The sequence below is a fragment of the Oncorhynchus mykiss genome, chromosome 6 (assembly GCF_013265735.2).
Source record: "Oncorhynchus mykiss isolate Arlee chromosome 6, USDA_OmykA_1.1, whole genome shotgun sequence".
NCBI lineage: Eukaryota > Metazoa > Chordata > Actinopteri > Salmoniformes > Salmonidae > Oncorhynchus > Oncorhynchus mykiss.
The window spans coordinates 41,182,459-41,195,023 of NC_048570.1; the positions used below are offsets into that span (position 1 = coordinate 41,182,459).

General features: G+C 42.2%; 1 long non-coding RNA gene across 1 annotated transcript; it reads left to right on the plus strand.

Annotated features, from left to right (window-relative positions):
* Window positions 1-389: 389 nt before the first annotated feature.
* LOC110525969 lies at window positions 390-5,714 on the plus strand. The gene is made up of 4 exons (XR_002473854.2): window positions 390-518; window positions 2,304-3,220; window positions 3,327-3,418; window positions 3,521-5,714. It is a non-coding gene; the product is annotated as an uncharacterized LOC110525969 (long non-coding RNA).
* The last annotated feature ends 6,851 nt before the right edge of the window (window positions 5,715-12,565 follow it).

Here is a 12,565-nt window from a genome sequence, read left to right on the forward strand (position 1 = left end):
TTGAGAAAGGATGAAAGAGAGAGGTGGAAGACATGCAGGGAGAGAGAAACAGAGAGGGAAAGACAGCAGTGTAAATGTACTTAGACTTGAGTATTTCAGCATCTCTTCCAACTTGTTAGGTAATCATATCTACCTACGGGGGAAGGATGGCCAGCCACACAGGAGGGTGATTTTTGTTAAGGAGGAGAAGGAGGCCGTGCTGACTGTGATGCTTGCTGGCCAATTCAGAGTGAAGCGCCTGATTGCCAAAATCAACCTACGCTTCTTCTGACAGGGAATTGTCAAGGAGGTGGACAGCTGGGCAAGTGAAATAACCTTTTGTTTATCAATCACATTCTATTATATGTGGAAATTATTATGATTACAATGAATGTCATATCAGAGAGCACGCAATGTTTCAATTTGTCACTTTTTGCTTAAAGGTCCAACCTGTCCAACCTTCCAGAAGTTTGAGTGGGCGAAGACTGTGGCGCCGGAGTTAAAGCACATCAAAGTTGTTTTACCATGGCACATGATCGGTAAGTGTCCCAATTCAAATTTTTCCCCGATAAGATGTTTTATAATGGTTGCTTTATTTGACCACAGTGTGTGTGTGTGTCAGTATCCTTACAAATATGAAAATCTGCATACTGTATGACACTGATACATACAGTGCCTTGCGAAAGTATTCGGCCCCCTTGAACTTTGCGACCTTTTGCCACATTTCAGGCTTCAAACATAAAGATATAAAACTGTATTTTTTTGTGAAGAATCAACAACAAGTGGGACACAATCATGAAGTGGAACGACATTTATTGGATATTTCAAACTTTTTTAACAAATCAAAAACTGAAAAATTGGGCGTGCAAAATTATTCAGCCCCCTTAAGTTAATACTTTGTAGCGCCACCTTTTGCTGCGATTACAGCTGTAAGTCGCTTGGGGTATGTCTCTATCAGTTTTTCACATCGAGAGACCAAATTTTTTTCCCATTCCTCCTTGCAAAACAGCTCGAGCTCAGTGAGGTTGGATGGAGAGCATTTGTGAACAGCAGTTTTCAGTTCTTTCCACAGATTCTCGATTGGATTCAGGTCTGGACTTTGAATTGGCCATTCTAACACCTGGATATGTTTATTTTTGAACCATTCCATTGTAGATTTTGCTTTATGTTTTGGATCATTGTCTTGTTGGAAGACAAATCTCCGTCCCAGTCTCAGGTCTTTTGCAGACTCCATCAGGTTTTCTTCCAGAATGGTCCTGTATTTGGCTCCATCCATCTTCCCATCAATTTTAACCATCTTCCCTGTCCCTGCTGAAGAAAAGCAGGCCCAAACCATGATGCTGCCACCACCATGTTTGACAGTGGGGATGGTGTGTTCAGCTGTGTTGCTTTTACGCCAAACATAACGTTTTGCATTGTTGCCAAAAAGTTAAATTTTGGTTTCATCTGACCAGAGCACCTTCTTCCACATGTTTGGTGTGTCTCCCAGGTGGCTTGTGGCAAACTTTAAACGACACTTTTTATGGATATCTTTAAGAAATAGCTTTCTTCTTGCCACTCTTCCATAAAGGCCAGATTTGTGCAATATACAACTGATTGTTGTCCTATGGACAGAGTCTCCCACCTCAGCTGTAGATCTCTGCAGTTCATCCAGAGTGATCATGGGCCTCTTGGCTGCATCTCTGATCAGTCTTCTCCTTGTATGAGCTGAAAGTTTAGAGGGACGGCCAGGTCTTGGTAGATTTGCAGTGGTCTGATACTCCTTCCATTTCAATATTATCGCTTGCACAGTGCTCCTTGGGATGTTTAAAGCTTGGGAAATCTTTTTGTATCCAAATCCGGCTTTAAACTTCTTCACAACAGTATCTCGGACCTGCCTGGTGTGTTCCTTGTTCTTCATGATGCTCTCTGCGCTTTTAACGGACCTCTGAGACTATCACAGTGCAGGTGCATTTATACGGAGACTTGATTACACACAGGTGGATTGTATTTATCATCATTAGTCATTTAGGTCAACATTGGATCATTCAGAGATCCTCACTGAACTGCTGCACTGAAAGTAAAGGGGCTGAATAATTTTGCACGCCCAATTTTTCAGTTTTTGATTTGTTAAAAAAGTTTGAAATATCCAATAAATGTCGTTCCACTTCATGATTGTGTCCCACTTGTTGTTGATTCTTCACAAAAAAATACAGTTTTATATCTTTATGTTTGAAGCCTGAAATGTGGCAAAAGGTCGCAAAGTTCAAGGGGGCCGAATACTTTCGCAAGGCACTGTACGGGTAAGAATAAAGTAATCTTCTCTCTATTGTTTTAAATGTCAGGGATGGACCTCATCGGCTCCTTCACGAAATCCAGGAAAGGCAACAGCTGGTGTCTGAAGGGGACCGATCACTTTACCAAGTGGGTGGAGGCAATACCCATTAAGTTCAGTAAAGGAAGAGAACGTGCTTAACTCTAAATACCCATCTGCAACCCATTAAAAAGGGTGCTTGGAACCAAAATTAGATTTTTGTTTTTTTATGATACAAAACTAGTGAGACCATCTCCAAGGATATAGTGGGCATCTTCAACACCCACTTTTCTCCTGAGGTCATCTTGAGTGACCGAGGTCAGGTACAGATGTTATAGGTTATATTCTGTCACCAATGGTTTGTTTTGTTTATTTTGTTACAATCTGTTTTTGTTTTTCCATGGTAGATAATCAGACATATTTCAATATCTTACATTGTCAATAGATATCACTTTCCTACCCCCCTCCTCCAGGTTTGGTGAATGGACCAACCAGGCACTTGTGATTGACTTAGTGTTGTTTGCCTATTGCTATTTTTGCTTAACGATCTTTCAGATCACTGAAACGCCACCTGATGTGGTGGAAGTTGTCGAAACCAGATCAGGACGCCTTCGAGAATTACCTTCAGGCACGGACTGAGAAGGATGTGGAGGTCTTTGACCATGTAAAAATTATTGTCCGTTGTTTGTTTTCTGGACCTCCAAGAGCTATATAAGAAATGTATTTGTAATGTGAAACATAATTGCATGTGTTCCTGTCATCCAACAAGGTGAGACTGAACATGGACAAGGCGCAGGAGAAACAGAAGGAGCGCTACCGGAGCAGAGTCAAGAAGGGGACCAAGTGCTACGACATCCAGGGCAAATTACTTGGTTTGGAAGAAGAACGAAAGGAAGGCAGAGACCTTGGAAATCTCGCTGCTCCTAGCTGTGGTCACGATCTGTTAAAGTGAATAGAAAAAATTCAGATAATAACTATTTGCATTTGCACACAAAATAACCTGAACCTAGTTTCAGTTTCCCTAACACTGACATTGTTCTCATGGTCTTCCTAGGGTTACCTCGGAAGCCAACTATCTTCTGCGGTTGGACGGTCTACCACTGGAAGCATTGACGCCCTACACTTCAGTGAAGCCCAATTTACAAAGTACGTTAACGCTTTGGTTGACATTTGAGAAAGCAAGAAATGGTTGTCATACTAAGCTTACAAAAATGTACCTCTTCAATTTACCTCTCCAAATGACTTTAGGACCATCGACTGTCCGAGCCCCCCAGGAGGTATCCCGTCTACCAGAACCAGTGAGTTCGGATTAGTCTGATTCTCTGTGCTCTGAATCGGAGGAGGACTAGCTTGAGGTAGGCTACATGTTTGAAAAGTACATATCTCTGTGTTAATCCGTCAAATTTTCTCACAGTAAAGTGTAACCTGTGTGTTTGCTTGTTTACGTCGGTCTCCTACCATGTCCCCTTCAACTCTGCTCCTGTTCTCCAAGAGCTAGGGGTTTTGGCCAACACCCAGATCCACCTGATGTCCTCCATTGCCAACCATTCTTTTCATTACCTCATCTACAGCTACTGTTGTCATTACGCCATCTACAGCTACGGTTATCATTATCTGCTAAGAAAGCTGTCTTGCGCTATCCTACTGGGCACATAATATGTGAGAGACACAGATTGACTAAAAACATTAGCACTGCAAAACCTCTGAACAAAGCGAACAGCAGTGCCTGGACTTTGCAGTCTCCTTCTTCAAGTCCCCCCTTCGGAGACTGGGTGCCTGTTGAGAACAAGTGACAGGCAGAATCTCCCACCCACACAGCAACCACCTCCTATATTCCACACACCAGAATGTATTTAGCCATTGCCATGTGAAAATAAATGCATGACACAACTGTACCAAAAAATATCAACGTTTCTGTGTTACAATCTTAAGTATTGACGGGTTGCTTTTCACAACATGTTCATTGCTGTAAGGTATCCTCTGATGGTATTTATTTGTTCCTCATTATTCATTGAATGTAGTAAATCCTGCCGTAGGGATAGCGTGCAACTCACAGGTGAGGGCAACGACCTCTTCCTTGAGTCTGAGAGCTGATCCCTCTTTTGTTCTAGCAAGACCTGTGCTCTTGGGGTAATTCTCAAAATGCATTTTAAATGTTTTTTTAAAGGAAGTGTCAGGGAACATTATTTTTTACACGTATCTAACCTTTGTGTAGTGACAGTCTCCATATATACTGTACTTCCATAAATGTTTTATACTGGTATCAGGGGACTTTATGTATTAACCTATCAAATATTGTAGTTGGGCAACATATGAGATGTGAATATAAAACATTTCATTCTGAAGTCGGAGTGTACTTTCTCTTGATTCAGCTCAAATAACGGCCGCCATTGATTTAAAGAAATGTTATGACATTTTTTTACGTGGTTGCGTCATATTTCTTTGTATACTTTCCATTGAAGCTTGCATCAATGCATGCTTCAAAATATGTACAAACGGAGTTTGCATTTTGAGAAGTGCCCTCCATGCTCCATTTTGCATGCTTTCATTTGGAATCGTACTCCGATCCTCCCGTGCTCCAATTTTAGTTGTATGCATTTTGAGAATTACCCATCGACTTTGACAGACCATTTAAATTTCTTGAATCCTTCCTTCCAAAATGATTTTGTTCATTTACTCAATAGTGATTTCACGTTTATTTATATTGCTTGGTTAAAATACAATACTCTAAAACAGTCGATTTGTTGACTCATTTAATCACATTAAAACACATTTCCTTTTCTTTTGACTGTGTGCTACTACAGGCGGCAACCTGATCTCATAGCATTTCGTATTATTCTGTATGGATATTTTTATGTGTAAATATTAATTTGTGGATGTCCATCCATTTCAGGTAATATGTTATGAGTTACAATTCATATGGTATGTTACGAATTGCAGTTCTATGATATGTTATGAATTTCAATTGTAAACTATGTTATGAACGCAATACGTAGGATATGTTGCCAATTCCAATTTGTTGTAACTAATGCTAATGTTAGCTAGGCTAGGGGTTACGGTTAGGAGTGAGGTGAAAGGGTTAAGGTTAGGAGTTATGTTCAAGGTTAGCGTTAGGGGAAGGGTTAGCTAACATGCTAAGTAGTTGCAAAGTAGCTAAAAAGTAGTAAGTAGATGCAAAGCTGGTAATTGGACAAAATGCTAGTTGTCCATGAGATTTGAACACTCAATTTTTGGGTTGCTAGACATTTGCTTATACGACTAACCAACCTCATTTTTGCATGAAAGGAGAATTTTCCTGAATTTCTGAAGTCAATCAGCAGAGGGAGGGCGGGTGTTCCCCCCAGCAGAGGGAACACCCCCCTATCCACATCGATGGAACAGTAGTGGAGAGGGTAGTAAGTTTTAAGTTCCTCGGCGTACACATCACAGACAAACTGTATTGGTCCACCCACACAGACAGCATCGTGAAGAAGGTGCAGCAGCGCCTCTTCAACCTCAGGAGGCTGAAGAAATTCGGCTTGTCACCTAAAGCACTCACAAACTTCTACAGATGCACAATCGAGAGCATCCTGTCGGGCTGTATCACCGCCTGGTACGGCAACTGCTCCGCCCACAACCGTAAGACTCTCTAGAGGGTAGTGAGGTCTGCACAACGCATCACCGGGGACAAACTACCTGCCCTCCAGGACACCTACACCACCTGATGTCACAGGAAGGCCATAAAGATCATCAAGGACAACAACCACCCGAGCCACTGCCTGTTCACCCCGCTATCATCCAGAAGGCGAGGTCAGTACAGGTGCATCAAAGCTGGGACCGAGAGACTGAAAAACAGCTTCTATCTCAAGGCCATCAGACTGTTAAACAGCCACCACTAACATTGAGTGGCTGCTGCCAACACACTGACTCAACTCCAGCCACTTTAATAATGGGAATTGATGGGAAATTATGTAAAATATATCACTAGCCACTTTAAACAATGCTACCTAATATAATGTTACATATCCTACATTATTCATCTCATATGTATATGTATATACTGTACTCTATATCATCTACTGCATCTTTATGTAATACATGTATCACTAGCCACTTTAACTATGCCACTTTGTTTACATACTCATCTCATATGTATATACTGCACTCAATACCATCTACTGTATCTTGCCTATGCCGCTCTGTACCATCACTCATTCATATATCTTTATGTACATATTCTTTATCCCCTTACACTTGTGTCTATAAGGTAGTAGTTTTGGAATTGTTAGCTAAGATTACTTGTTGGTTATTACTGCATTGTCGGAACTAGAAGCACAAGCATTTCGCTACACTCGCATTAACATCTGCTAACCATGTGTATGTGACAAAATAAAATTTGATTTGATTTGATTTTAAATGTTTTATGTAAATGAAATGTTATAGTCGGTTCCAGACACTTTTTCTGTGATTTGGCTTGATAAACTTACCCCAGCTTCGATTCACTTTCTCATTGCTCTCTGTATAGCATCAGGGCATGCAAAAGACATGATTAAACTCCAAAAACACCTAAACACATCCTTTTAGTAATGGACATGCTCTCTTTATAGTGAAGTCTAGGTTACGCCCTGATACTACACAACAAGCAATGAGGAAGTGAATCGCAGCCGGGGTAAGTTTATCAAGAAGAAGCCAAATCACATACAAAGTGTCTGGACCCTTCTATAACGTGCCATTTACATCAAAAATAGAGATTTACTGTCTTTTGTAACCAAACTAAACGTAACATATCATACTAATAAACGTAACATATCATACTAATTTCAGTGTCCCGGATTTTATTTTAGTATGTCTATAAGAGCAGGTTGGCGCAATGCGCAAGGAATGTGGAGAACTTTGTTTTACCCTGGTTCACAATGTGCAGCCTCTTCCCTGACAATTTTTTCACTTTTGCATGGCAACTTCAAATTTTCTGTGAACACACTGAAAAGTAACTTGACACTGTTGATCAGTCAGCACACATTTTGGATTATAAGAATGACAAGACAGCAGGAGAAAGAGCTTATGCAGGAGCTGGAATTTATTCTACACATGTTTGAAACAGTAATGTATTCGGTCGAGTCTGGTAACTTGAAGTGAGCATGCACAACTGAGGTTCTGTTTCTATGTGTGTTTGGGGTTCAACCATTTCCTGTATGCGGTTCATACCTAGATTACTTAACAAAATGATTTGTTTTTTTAGGCTATGGTTTCTCATGGCTGTTCTTCGAGGAAATATAGCGTAGCTAGCTAACTGCAGTGTTTGTTGAGTCTGAAATCTGGCTACCTCCTTTTATTGTAGCTGTAGCTTGGTTTGTACAATGCAAATAAATGTGAGTTGCGTGGCAGTTTCCCAAAGTTTGGTGGTTTTAATAGAAACGAAACTAACTATGTAAATTCAGCCTAATTTACTGCCTTTAAAATAAACATAGCTGATATGGCTGACTTGCTTAAACAAATGTGGTTTCTACTGACAATTCAGATGTACAAACTATGGCATAAGGGGACGACAAGTTTATAAGAGGCAATCCGTAATTTCGATTAAGACATTAATGAGCGAGCGAGGACGGACGTAGTCAATATAACTATTTGTACAGCACTTTTGAAATGTACAACAACAGAATTCCGAACATGGACCGTTCTTACAATGTTCTCCCTGTACACCAAGTCAGAACCATAGGATAAATGAAGGGGTTATATAAGCAGACAATGAAAGCTCTTACAATATTCAATCATTACATTTCTTTAAAACAGGTTATAGGCTACATGTGCACCACCAAGTCAGAACAGTTGGCAAAATTAAGAGGGGAAGATAGACCAAATGACTAGGGTGAGGCACATGGGCTACTAACAGCTTACTAACAGCTTACTACACAACATACACTTAGCTACAGTATACATATCTCCCTGGCATATTACATCCTTATGCAGCAGCATACAAGATATTTTGGACTTACCTTGTTGTACTGTGCTCACTTCAACAGGTAGGTGGCGAGGCAGTCCTTCGTGGGCAAATTTTGTCCTCAAACTTTGTAATCAAAGTCTGTTATTCTCTGTGTTTATGGTGTTTTCAAGACAACTGGGAACTCTGAAAAAAACAAGGTTGAATCATGATGACGTCAGTGATCTTCAGGTCGTAGCTCTAGAATGAGGCCCGAGTTCCCAACTTACAATTCCGAGTTGGCCAGTTCGTTTTGTGGCGTCAAGCCTACCAGCATTTTACCCTTGCTCCTGTCTTTCTCTAGTTCCTGTTTTTCTGTACCATTCGGACTCTGCTCTGGATTATGGACCTATGCCTGCCCCTTGACCTGTCGTTTGCCTACCCCACTGTTTTTGTAACAAACTTCTGTTACTTTGAAACTGTCTGCATCTGGGTCTTCTCCTGCGCCTTGACAGTACGAACTGGCCAATATGGACCCAGCAGACTCGGACCAGCTTCGCAACGCCGTCTCCTCCCAAGGAGCCACCATTGGAAGGCACGAGGAGTTGCTTCCTGTTCTTATAGAAGGGTTCCAGACCTTGCTGAACGCCATGACCGCTCGTTGAACACATTGCTGGAGCAATTCCGCGGGTTATCTGTCAGGCAGCCTACTATGACGGTAACCTCCCAGCCCCTCAGTAAACCGGCTGTTAGCAGCGCCGCCTCCCCAGCCACCCCGGTTTCCCGGGAACCCTGCTTACCTCCCCCGAAACGCTTTGCTGGATAGTCAGGAACCTGTAGGGCATTTCCCACGCAGTGTTCTCTCATCATTGAGCTGCAGCCCTCCTCCTCCCCCTCAAACCGCTCGAAGATAGTGTATCTCATCACGCTGATGTCCTGGAGGGCTCTCACCTGGGCTACGGTCGTGTGGGAACAACAGTCGGTCTTATGCGTCAGTCTGGAGGAGTTTGTGGCGGAGGTGAAGAAGGTTTTCAATTCTCCATGGTCCGGGAGAGAGGCTGCCCGGAAGTTACTCCAGCTTCGGCAAGACTCCCGCAGTGTGGCAGACTATGCAGTGGATTTCTGCTCATTGGCAGCTGAGAGTTGCTGGAACCCGGAATTGTTATTCGACACGTTCCTGCATGGATTATCAGAGGAAGTGATTAATGAGCTAGCAGGCCGGGAACTACCGACGGATCTCGACTCGCTCATTGCCTTCGACCATCCGGATTGATAGGCGGCTATGGGAATGTAGGAAGGAGGTCCAATTTCACTCTCCCGCCCAAGGATTCCACCTCGCCTCTGAGGCATCCCGGAAGTCCCCGACGTCTGTGTGGCCGAAAGTCTGCCGATTCACCTCTTCCCAAGCCGATGCAACTAGGCAGAGCTAGGCTGTCCCCAGCCTAACATCTACACCGGCTCCTCATGAAAAGTTGCCTGTATTGAGGGACTACTGGTCATTTTGTGTCTTCCTGTCCACTAAAAGACCAGGCTCACCGGTAGGGGCGAGTACTCTGGTGTTCCACATGGATAACTTTTCCTCTCTCCTTACTCGCACCCCTTTCCATGCCATCCTGCTGTGGGGGAACTAGTTGAAATCTCTCCGGGTACTCATTGACTCTGGGGCCGATAAGAGTTTTATGGACGCTCCCCTGGTGTCCGAGCTGGGCATCCCAACTCAGCCCCTTTCCATTCCCAATTGACGTTAGAGCGCTGGACGGGCGCTCTATATGCCGGGTCACTCACAATACCACTCCAATCAACCTATGAGTGTCAGAGAATCAGAGCAAGGCGATCAATTCATACTAATTAAGTCTCCTCCGGATCCTGTGGTATTAGGATTCTCTTGGCGACACAATTCCTCATAGACTGGACTGCTGGTGCCATCATGGGCTGGAGCCCGTTCTGCCACTCCCATTGCCTGAAGTCAGCTCAGCCTGCCCTAGGATGTCTTCCTGTGGGCTTGGAAGTTGGGCCACTTTACTCCCACCGCACCGACTGTACTCTTGGTCAGGTCCGGAGACCTACATCAAGGACTCCCTAGCTGCAGGGTGTATCCGTCCTTCTGCCTTCCCCGCCAGTGTACATTGTCTGTAAATCCCAGCTCGCCTGGTACATTGTTTGCTGTCACAACCCATTCGGGATGCACCGTTTCAGTTTCAATGACTCAATATTTTGAACAAAAACGGACGACTTATAACTAAGGCTGGGAATGTCAATACAATCAAACTAGCAAGGGTAATGATCACAAGTCCGTCATAACGTGGCTAATAGGCTAGCACACATGTGTCAAACAAGGTCTGTGGGCCGAATAGGACACACAAGCGAGTATAAATTAGTCGACAGTTGAATCATCTACTTTAGGAAATTACAGCCTGATGTGATGGCATTGGCGAATTTAACTTAAATTGTGTTACTTTTGTGTGTCCCATTTACAGCGCGCAGCAGAGTGAAAGTGTACAGACGCAAGCCACAGTCCTAGCTAGGCTACTAAAATGTTGCAGTCTGACTTTGGTTTTTAAAGCTTGACAATTAATAAACAAAAAGCAAAACACAATTCAGCATAGAAACATTTAGGCCTATTAGAGCAACATTTGAGCAGTAGCCTAGGTTGGCTCTCAAGCACAATAGCTACATTTTGAGTTCACCATACAGCAATTCAATAGCACTGTTGATCCATCCAGTGCAAGAAAATGAAAAACATGTTTTAAGTTTAAATGTTTCAACAACCTATACAGTAGCTACATTTTTGTATTTTGAAATTATAACATACTTTTTGATTAGGTTTGCAACATATTATACACATCTGCATAAGGTTGAACAGGCTGAACAAATATTATTTTCCTCTTGTTTTAATATGTTAAAATGCTATATACAGCATCCTATGTACACAAGTTAACATTATAAAGGGCCATATTTTTCAAATAAAACAATGGCCATTTTGGATATCAGTCTTTTTGTAAAAAAATTAAAATAGGTGAATTTGTTATGTGTTTTCAATATGGTTGATGCGCAGATTGAGTTTGACACCTCTGGGCAAGTGTATCTATTTATGTAGCTAGCTATTTATTTAGCAAGCTATAAACACGGAGCCCAATGTTAGCTAGCTAGCTAGCTGCTGGGAGGATGGCATGTCACTGGAGGAGTAGGTGAGTTACTGATTTTTCACACTCATATAATTTTTCAGTGGCTACAGCTGGAGATGCAGGTGTCATTTAGTTAGCTAGCATGCAATTGGTATGCTGACTGCAGGAATGTCCACCTGAGCTGTTGCTAGAGAATTTAATGTTAGTTTAACTGCTATAAACTGCCATTAGACATAATTTTAGAGAATTTGGCAGTATGTCCAATCGGCCTCACAACCATAGACGTGTATGGCGTTGGGTGGGCGTCGTGTGACATCAGTTAACACAACATTGTGAACAGAGTGCCCTATGGTGGGTTGGGTCAAGCATGCATTAGCAGGCAAGCTGCAGAAGGACGAGCAGACTACTATTTCCCATCATTTATCAGTGAAATTTTGACGGCCAACTTGCTGAAAAAGTTTGAGAGGGTTTATCTAGATAGTGTTTCCTCGTTCGATTTGAGCTAATCGCGCTCGGGCTAGTATTAGTTGTTGTTCTTGTTGTTGTTGATGTGCATAACTGAGGGAGAGAGCCTCCCTTTTCATGGTTATTTGATCAATAGCACTGTGAAGTTCCCAAATGTAAGAGGACTCCTGTGGTATTTACTTATTTTCAGAAATCCATTTGTGTATTTTGTGGCTTTTGGTGAATGTGTTCAGTTGAGTTAAGTGTGGTGCTAGCAACGCCAAGGCCGTAGGTTTCTATCCCGCTGTCGTCACAAATAATATGTAAACTGTATGTATTCACTCTACTGGAAGTTGCTTTTGATAAAATCATTAGCTAAATAGCAATATGATATGGCAGTTTACCACCTGAACCATTGGTCTACTAAGAACTCTACAATAATTTTCATTTTGATTCTAAACTACAGCTATTTTTTCCAACTTGTTCTATGCTTGGGGAAACAGCCATTTCTTGGCCCAAGTAAGAGATAGATATCGTTCTACTCCTGACCTTTTACTTGAGTGGGCATTGCAGGGTCGACTGACAACAACTGTAGCGAGAGATTAGAGACTATCAGATTAAATTGTTTCACTACACCAAAATAGTACAGAGTATTGTACAGATAGAGTGTGTGTGTGTGTATGTGCACATGTATGTGCGTGGCCATTTTGGGTGTGTACAAGTGCAAACTTGCCTACAACAACATTTAAAATAGTTTGAATGACCTTTAAAAGCTTCCATGAGGTGATACAATATTTGGACAGCCTAGTCCAATTTAGCCAGTCATAT